Source organism: Fringilla coelebs, assembly GCF_963513975.1.
Source record: "Fringilla coelebs genome assembly, chromosome: 4".
Classification (NCBI taxonomy): domain Eukaryota; kingdom Metazoa; phylum Chordata; class Aves; order Passeriformes; family Fringillidae; genus Fringilla; species Fringilla coelebs.
Window position 1 is genome coordinate 71,755,478 of NC_140032.1, and position 9,940 is coordinate 71,765,417.

Consider the following 9,940-nt stretch of genomic DNA (forward strand, 5'->3'; position numbering starts at 1 on the left):
TAAAAAGCCAGATTTACTGAGGTTGTGATGTGGCTCATTCATTTTGTGCAACACCAGGTGCTTGGCTCCTTGTAGTCTATGCAAAGCAGGAAAATCTTGTAAGGGAAGGAATTAGGAAATCCCACAGCACAATGTCAGCCAAATCAGACCAGATCCCAGAAATCCTTAATCCTCCTCCTGTGGGTAGTAACTGTCAGACATGTCTCCAGAGGATGTTTGATGCTACCCACAACAGGGCTGGAACAGCACTCAGGAGGGTGGGGTACTGCTCCTTGTCTCCCTGTGTGCATCCCTGGCACTTCACGGATCTCTGGACTTTGACACCTGAGATAGGAATCGTGCTTGCCCTTACTTAACCACCTGCCACTGCTGACAGACCTGTTCACACCCTGTCTGACTGCTTCACACCCAGGCCCTGCACTGCTTCCTCGGGAGCTGTGACCCCAGGGCACACAGAGACACCAAACAGCCTCTCCAGGACCCACAGTAGTTTCAGCTCAACACTGAAAATGCAGCTGTAACTAGAAAAGTGCTTTACCTGATAAACACTCTGCCAGTTTCTGTCTCATCTCCAGTTTGGGTAGGCTTGTCCACTCGTGTCCTGCTGTTGCATGATGTGTGCAGTCTGCTTCCCTCTAAGGACCAGTGGTACCTGGCTGCCCAACTCACCCACACAACATAAAACACAGGACAAGGAACCTGCAGCTCCTTCCCACTCCCAGTTTGCTGACAAACTGAGCCTGTGCTGGCTGCAGTTCCACAGCACGGGCCAAGAAGGACACAGCACAAGCCTCACCTGCAGGGCACGCTCCCAGCCCGGGAGGAGCAGCTCTTGGGAAACACCCGAGTGCATCAGGAACACACAAGGAAAAGCTTTCCAGAGGCTTTGCCCTTCTGCTTTCCCTGCACAGCTCACACATGTCCTTGTTGCCAGAGAACTCACACATGCTGTGGCTATCTAGCACTCTATGCTTACTTAATAAAACAACAACAACATAATAATAATATTGTAACCTAGTTATAAGATCCTGATTTCAGCCGAGTGTTGAGACATTTCTGAAAGGTTTGCAGCTGGGTAGTGATCACATTTCACTGTCTCAAGCTTCAATTTCTTCTTCCCACAGAAGCAAATGAATTGCTGGCAGGAAAGCAGTTCACTGTAGGGCAGAGCTATGCTGCAATTACTGGGTCCATCAGCGACCTTGGAAAGGGCTGGGAGTAAAGTTGGTGCTTTTTGTATGAGCAACCTTTGCTCTTGGATTAGAACACTGCTTGATTTCCAGATTTGGGACAGTGACCTCTCAGGAAATTAGATATTTGCCTGTAACAGCACTTAATTTAGCTTCTGAGGAAATTATTACTTGTAACTGTTATGAGATTAGCAGCAAAAGCGCTTTTCCCTCTGAAATATGGGCCTGACCCTCATATTTTTGACACTCCCCAGCTAAATAACCACAGCCCTCATGGATTGTAAGCCTCTCCCACACACCTGCATGTGGTAATTGTGATAAAGGTACATTTTATATTCACACACAAATACAGTCCTCCTAACTTCAACTGCACCAAAACCAGCAGTGCAGCCACTCACACCCCTCAGCTGCTTCTGGCTGGGGCTGCTGCTCCCCTGACTCAGCTGCTGGTGCAGCAAGAGCCCCGTGACTCAGGGGTGCCAGGCTGTGCTGCCAGCGTGGCACTGAGCCTTGCTCCAGGCCACCTTTTCCTCTGCACCCCGACTGCTGCCCTCCTTTTCCAAAGCTGAACCCCTCCTTCCCAGCACTGGCACACAGCAGCAGGGCTGGAGCCCTCCCTGCTGAAGCAGGAAATGCCTTCTGGCCTGGGAGGATGGCACCAGTGGCTGTGGAACAGAGACTTGCTGGGAAAGGAAGGCAAGGATGGACGGGAGGCTCTGACCAGTGGCACCTCTGGGTAACTCACACAGGTTTGCTGAGGGCCTGGCTTGCAGGGCCAAGCCCATCTCATCAGTGAAACTCACCCTGTCAGAGTTTTACTACCTTAATTCAGGTTTTAGCTTCTGCAATGCAGATTGCAACAGGAAGAACGCTGTCTTTTCAAGTGCTTGATCTGATACTCTTGAGCATTGCCCACAGAGACTGACACACTTTTCCAAGCCCTCAGTTTTCTGTACAGCCCTTGAGGCAGCTCCAGGATGAACCAGGTTTACTTGTTCTGTTGCTGCTGAGTGCTACAAACAGCCCTGGACTACTGGGAACATCCTCTGCACACCAAGGGATAAACACAGGTGTGGAGGCAGCCAGGGAGGAACGAAAAACACAGCTGATATGAGCCCATGCTGTTCCCAGCAGTACAGCAAAGGAGAACCTGGCAAAAAAAGCCTGGAGAAATGCAAACCAGACCAGGATTGTGCTGATTCTGGCCTTACAAACAGACAGACAACAAAGCCTGAATCACCATAAAAAGGTGTCCCTGTTTTCATTCTAGGGAGAGCTCTAAGGAGTGGGCAAAGCTTCTGACACATGTGGCTAACAGAGTCAGGTTAGTCATGCAGGCCAGGTACTTTTTATCAGGCACACACTTCCCCATCAATATCTGACACTGCAGAGCAGAGACTCGACCCTCCAGCCTTGAAAGCCTCTTCTGGTAACCCTGGACATGACAGACATCATAAAGAAGCTCTCATTCAAACAGAATCCACAGTCAACATGCACTTTCTCCCCTGTAGAACGGCATGCATGCCTCCTAAAAAGGGGAGGATTCCAGCCTACAACCCCAAGGGATGAACACTCCACCCCTGGCCCAGACCTTCCCAAAGGGAGGGGGCAGACAGAGAGGCACCTGTTACATTTATTTGCCCCACTTGGGACTTGGAGTTTCAGCCTGCACCTAGTTTTAAGGGAACTGCATGCACTAGGGAGGGCGCATTTAAAATGAGCAAACCAATGGCACAAGTTTCCCTCACCTGAGAGTCCTGCCCCACTTAAGTGCCACTCCAACATACAGAGGTGAGGGAAGCTCCATAGCAGAAACTCTAGGAGTCTCATTTTCATCTTTTCGTAGCCTATTCTCAACTGCTTTTTGATCTGCAAGAGCTCAAGAGCACACTCCAGCCCTCTGAAGGTCTGCTGCTGCATTAAAGCCTAGATGCACACTACCTCTGCACACAGCTTTACTGAGGAAAAGGGGAGGTCTTGCACAGAGAGCCTGGGATTTTCCTGGTCTCTGCTGCTGACTGCATTTGAGAGATTGTAATCCTACAATCAGAGTCTGCTTTGTTCTGAGCCTAACTTATGCCACAGCCTGAGATCTTCCCCCGTTCCTGAAGTAAACACAGGGACTGAAGGCTGCAATTAGATGATCTTGCCAGCCTGCATCACATTATGATTTACACAGGCCATCAACTAACTCTGGTTAAAATTCTGCAGTGTAAGTATCTTCTAGCTAGCAGCACCAGTGGCTCCAGAGTAGCACAGCTGAGCTCTCTGGAGCCTTCCCATGCATAAAACCTGGGGTGGCTGTTCTTAAAGTGCACCAAACTCGCTGCCACAGATGAGGAAAGACCAAAAACCCTCATTGGAAATCTCTCCCTGATTGCCAGTGTCCACTGCACTTAAATGCACACTTGGTAGGGCTGGAATGAGTCACCCTTATCCCTCAGCCACTGGAAAACAAATGCTTTGTATGTCAGCCTGGATACAAACAGTCCTGTCCACCAGCTCAACAAGGGGGCTGTGTGTGGGACAGCCCTCAGCTCCCATCCCGGGCCAGGGCAGCACTGCCCGAGGGCATGACAGCCACCAGCTCCCCTGGAAAGGTGCCAGAGCTCCCAAGGGACAGGGAGGAGGATGAGGGAAATGTTCTGCAAAAGGTTAAAGGGACAAAGGGGATCCTAGGGGTCTAATCCTGGCAGGGAGGCTATGCACACTCCTGCCTTAGGATCAGTTTTCCCTGTACCCCCCAGCCCCTGAGGGCAGCGCAGAGCCAGGCTGCAGCACGTGGCACCAAATCCCCGCTAAGGCAAAGCTCTGGCCCCACGATGTGGGTTTTATCCCAGTGCGATAAACAAAAGCCTGGGACTGTTTGGGTGGGCAGGACGCCAGGCTCCCTCCAGGACAGCTGCTCACAACTGCTGACTGCAGAGCTGCCTTCAGCTGCTTGTATCATCTGCTCAGCACAGAGGGGCACTGAGGAAAACACACTGAGGGGGAAAGGGAAGGCAAACAGTGCCTGACAGTAGAGCCAAGCAACCCAGCACCCTTGGGCTATTTCTAGGTCTGTGCTTCTCCCAGAACCCAGCTCCTCTGTCCCCATTCCTTGCCAGATCCCAGGCTCCAGCCCTAGTGCTCTGTTGCACTTGGGCACCTGCCAGCCTCAATTCTGAGCATTCAGTATCTTAAATATAGGCCAAAAGCAGAGCTGGGCCCTAGGATGGGAGCCACTGGGCATCAGTAAAGTCCGCAATACCTTGTGTAGGTCAGCTGTGTCCCTTGGCACCAAAGGGAACACTTTGGAGAAGCAAAAAAGTGTCCCTTCCACAGTTCTAGCATGTGACCCGGGCCTCAGGATGGAGCCACTGCACCAGGGGCTGGCTCAGGGCCCGCCCTGCCCTCTGCCAAGACTGGGTGGGAAAGGACTTCTTGCCTTCCCCTGTCACCAGACCCAGGCAGCACATGACTCAGTGACCGGTGACATCCCCCTCACACACTGAACCCAGCAAAGAGGAACTTGAGGGGACACATTCAGAACAGGAGCCACAGATGTGATGGCAGCAGAACTGCACTTCAGGGCACACTGCAAATCCCTGCTGCAGCCTTGTATTATACCCCCGGCTTTTTATTCAAGGGAGGAAAAATATGTGAAGGCACCTCCCTGCAACTCTTTGATGCCAGACCTGTAATCAAACTTATTCAGGCCATGAAGACAAGCACTACCATCAGAGCTTGCAAACCATTTGGTAGAGGCCTTTCCCAAGAATCCCCCATAGTAACAAAGAAAACAACAAAAACAACACCCATCCCCATCTTGAATTAAATAATGTGATTTATAAAACAATAAAACTTTCTTGCAGCTTTCAGGAAAGCAGCATCTAAAATATGAGGGCATCTACACCCATATTGAGAATTTCTAAAAAGGTTTGGCCTGAGTCAAAGAAAGAATGTAAAATAATACCACACTTCACCTGTCTGTCATGCTGCATTTCCTATGGGCCTGACAATGGAAAGAATCCACATGGAAGTCAAAGCATGATGTCTCCAGGATGTCAGGCAACCACGAGAGTCTGTCAGCAGGACTTGGCTGGGAAACCTCATTTATGATTGAATTTCTAAGAGCTGCTGAGTACCACAACTTCAGTGAAGTCTGAGATGAGCTTGAGACAATTTAGCCAAATACATTTTACTTTGGTTTATGCCGGGGGGGAGGTAAAAAGACACAGGCCCCAACCATGAAAGGGCACCTGGAATGCAGCTGTACCAGCTGGGGAAATGGAGAATGAAGAACAACAAAATAGAAAGTGAGACTCACACAGACTGACTAATGAACTGAAAAAGCCAGCACATAATGGCTCATGGGAAACAAACCTAGGAGGAAAAGGGATGTAGAGAAAGCTGGCATTGACACTACTGTCACAGCACAGAAGTCCAGAGAAAGTACAGGAAATGCAGCAAGAGACTGGCAGGGCAAGCAGTAAGCCCTACCTCAAACCCAAGAAGGAATTCCAAGGCAGATTACTATGGGTAAGTAGGAGAGAATGGCATTAGACCTCTCAGATGTTTTGAGTCGACCAAGCTAGGATGGAATGCATTCTAACATGGAAAAACAGCAGAGCAAACTCGGAATCACAACCCATGTCCTTTGAAAGAGATGGAAAACCTGTGTGCTCTGTGCTTCTCAGCCTGGGTAAGACCTTTGGGGGTGACATCTGTGGCCAGCTGGGTCACTGTTCTTAAAGAAGACTGGCACCAGGCCTCAAGTGGACTCCTGAGGTCCCTTTTAGCTGCCTTCCATAATCTCATGGCTCATAATGGAAAGCAAGTCTGGATCTCGGGTGTCCTTATTACTAACCAACCACTTCTCAAGAAGTTAATAGCAACTGAGAGAAAGCAACTCCTCTCTGTTTGGGAGGGAAGAGCTTTTCCTGCCAGCCATACTCCTCCTGTGCCACCTGCTGACTGCAGTGCAATGCTGCACAAGAGTGTCCAGTGCTCACAGCTGGGATACTCCAAATAAAATGGGAGAGGGATAGGGCAGAACGCCAGTCAGGGTCATGGTTTCCTCCAAAGTACATGAATACTTGGCCCTTCCCATTTCAATACCTGCTTGGGTGGGGATCCAACACAGGAAGTGTCAAAAGGCCAGAAAACCTCCATGGCATCAGTCTTGAATTTTAGATTTTAACCTGGCTCCCAAGGAGGCTGCTTCAGCCTAAGCTCCGGGGGTCATGGTTAAGATGGGAAAAGGAGATGTGACATTGCTCCTTTTAACACCTGACTGCGTCCAGTTAAACTAGAAGAGGAACTCTTCACACTGAAACAATCAGCAGTGCTGAACATATTGGCTATATGTTGCAAGGCTATACCTTGCAACTACTGCAAGGAGTAACCCCCAAAGGATGCTGCTGGAGCACGGGAACTTGGCATCTGTTCCAGCTGCCTGTGGCACTTGCAGATGAGCCCACAGCACATCCATGGAGAGTAATAGAGCTCCCAGGTTTCAATTTCTTATTTACTGGCTCATCTTTCCGTTTTGTTCTGTTGCAGAACTGGAGGAAGCACCTTACACACACAAGGCTTTAAGAGCATTCTCTCCCTGGGATCAGAGGGTGGCCAGCCTCACAGGAGCGCCCCAAATACATGCCCAAGTGCGCCTGTCAGAGCTAGGATAGCGGGAGAGGAGCACACAGGTCTGGATGAGCAAGTGCCCCGTCTCTCACTGGAGATTCCCTGTCACCACGCTAGGTGGCACAGCTGACAGAGGAACAGAGCTCCTGTGAGACACTGCCCTTCCCAACAGCACCTCTGGCTGCTGCCTTGCTACAGGGCTGGGAGAGGAAATACCAGCTCTCCTGCTTTGATTTTGGTTCTGAAACGTGGCAAGGTGTCAGGCTTGAGGCTTCTGATCTCGGGCCAGCCAGCTGGGAATTCCACAAAGTCACGTGTGGCTTTTCCAAATACTCTCCTGCTTTTCCAATGCTCTCCCACTTGCTGAGCAAACAATGGTGCAATGGAGCCTCAGTGTTCACAGAACACTGCTCTCCAAAGTAATGCTACATCAGCAATAACTGAGAGAACAAATGAAGTCTTGAGTTAATTAGAACCAGAATTATTTCCCTGAGACTTGGAGAATTTGTTTCCTTGTCCCTCTGTTGTACAGATACCATGTTTGGTCCTGCTGAAAGCTTTAAAAAAAAATCTCAGCTGCATTTTGGAGCATTTCTATTTATCTGCTTTGGAAATCCTCTAAGGAGACAGAAGTCTCCAAGTTGTACAGGATATGAGCACTTGAAGAATTCCTAGAGGGGAGGGAACCCAAGCCTACAAAGGGATAAGTTACTGTCTGCAACAGTCCGTGCATTTGCCTCAGAGGAGGAACCTCAGCCCCCAGTAACCCTTCTCAGTTCTCCCCTGTCTAGCATCTGTGCTTCCAACACTCCCTAAGTGATCAGCAGTCCAGGAGTTTCACCCTTAGGCTTCACCAACACACTTGTTTTAAAAAATCAGGAGAGAGCCAATGAACCCAGGCACCCTGAGAGGAGCTGCAGAGCAAACAACTCACCACTGCCTGCACAGGCGATCGCTGTCACAGGCACGAGTAAAACCCATTACACCCACATGGACCCATGCTGCCTCTCAAAGGGAAAGGTCCTCTGGGGGCCACGCAGGACTGGGCTGGCAGTGCGGCTTATGGAACTGTCCTTCCCTGCCTGGCTGCCACCAAGCTTGTCTCTGTGTCACAAGCTTGCTGACTCCCTCTTTTTGTGACAACCCAAATCCATCTGTGGTACCAACAATTACCATCGTGGTAATTTGGGTGCTTTGCTTCAGTTTCTTCTGGGTGCAAAAGTCTGGCACCAGAAGAGGCCTGAATGAGCATGGAGATGAATAGAAGCAAAGGAGACCTTTGCTCTACTCACTGAAGTAGCACCCTGCCTTTCCTCCTATGCATTCCTCTGTCTTCAAAATAAACCTTTCCTTCAGGATTCCTGCAGTCATCTCTCCTAGGCTGTATTTGCTTCATGTCTCTTGCTTCCTACAATGTTTTACCAAACGTGCTTAGGGAAGGAAATGTGAGGTTAGCAGCTCCAAACACTACCTCTCCACGCGTGCTGAGGGTTGGCAGGGGGGTGCTCTTTTAGTGCAATGCTACAGTAATGAATGGGTTGTACCTGCTCAGCTGCAGGGAAGTGACAGGGAAGCCTAAATTGCAGTGCACACATAGTACTTACGGAACAGCAGCGTGGAGGTGCCCAGACTGGCAATCCCAGCTCAGCAAGGTGGTGCACAGACACAGAGCAGGGGACTGGCTGCTTTGATGGACAGGAAAAAAGAAATGTAAGTGAACAGCAAAAATATCACCTACTGTGCTAAATCTCAGTAGTTAACACAGCCCACTACAGCCAAGGGTTTGTCCTCAGCACCAAGCCTGAGCAGCACCTTGAAGCACCAACAGTGGTAAGAGAGTGGACCCAAGCCCTCAGTCACTGACAAAGTGCCCTGGCTCCACAGCTCCTTCCTTGCCCTGTTGTCACCGAGCAGGAGATGTGAGCAGTGCACTTTCAGCCCATGCCAGGACACAGCCCCGTACCAAAATAGATATTTTGACTTAAGCACCAGCTCAGCACTTTGCTGGAAGAGACGGTTCCTCAGCTACTGTGGTAAGCAAAGAAAGGGAAGATATTTAGATCATGAATTCTGTGTCTCTGCACAGCCACCCTCCTCCATGCCAGCCATGAAGGCTGCACACTTGTGCTTCTATAAATTCGAGTGACATTTACGGTCCTGTTAAGCTGCGGGAGCGCTGCTCAAACTGACACTGAAAGATTAAGAAGTTCACACACTGGAAATAGACTTACTGGGACATCCACTTAGCCATTCTCTTGTCTAATGAGATACTGGGCAAAAGCTCATCAATGGGTTTTAGAGAGCCAGTAATGACCACACCTTTGGTCAGTTAAAGAGAGTGGATTAAAAAAAGGCAGCAAACAGAACTGAGTGGAACTGATTCCCCTCACTCTTTCCCTGCTGTTAACCTTCAGTGTTATAAACATTTTCACAGTTGGTCATTCCAGAACTGCCAGTTTAAAATACAAAGTCCCAAGTGCATTTACTAAATTTCCTGGGTTTCTAGTAAGATTTATCTGTATAACTTCTCAATTCTGAAATGAGGTTTGACATTACCACTTCAAGAGTAGTAAAATGAGGGTAAATTTAAGTAAGCATCAAATATTCTCTGCACTAATGGATATTGAGCTCCTGATAATCCAAAAAGCTTCCTGAGCATAATACAGAAGCCAGGAGAGCAGGGCAATGTTAAAGAACCCGCTTGTAATCATTAGAGTATGATGAAGAAGTAACAAAATCAGTAGTGAATTAATCTCACTTCTCAAAGATACCAGAGCAGGACAGGATTGTCATCAGCAAAGCATTAAGATGATCAACAAATTATCATCTAAACCCGCCAGCACTGCTAGAATTAAACCTGCCCTCTGTTACCCTGCCTTGACAGGGAGGCTTGGGCTTAGATGCTCTCCAGAGGTCCTTTGCAACCCAGCAACGTTGAGAGATGGCAGAAAACCGAGCGCGGAGGCTGGAAACTTTCTCCGCTCTGACTTTGAGAGTTCACGCCTTCCCACGGCCTCCCCGGCGCGGCTCAGCCCGGCCCCGCCCGGCCCGCGTCGGCTCCTCCCCGGATCCAGAGCCCGGCTTAAAGCGGCGCCGGGGGGGCGGCCCCGGCGGGGTCCCCCTGC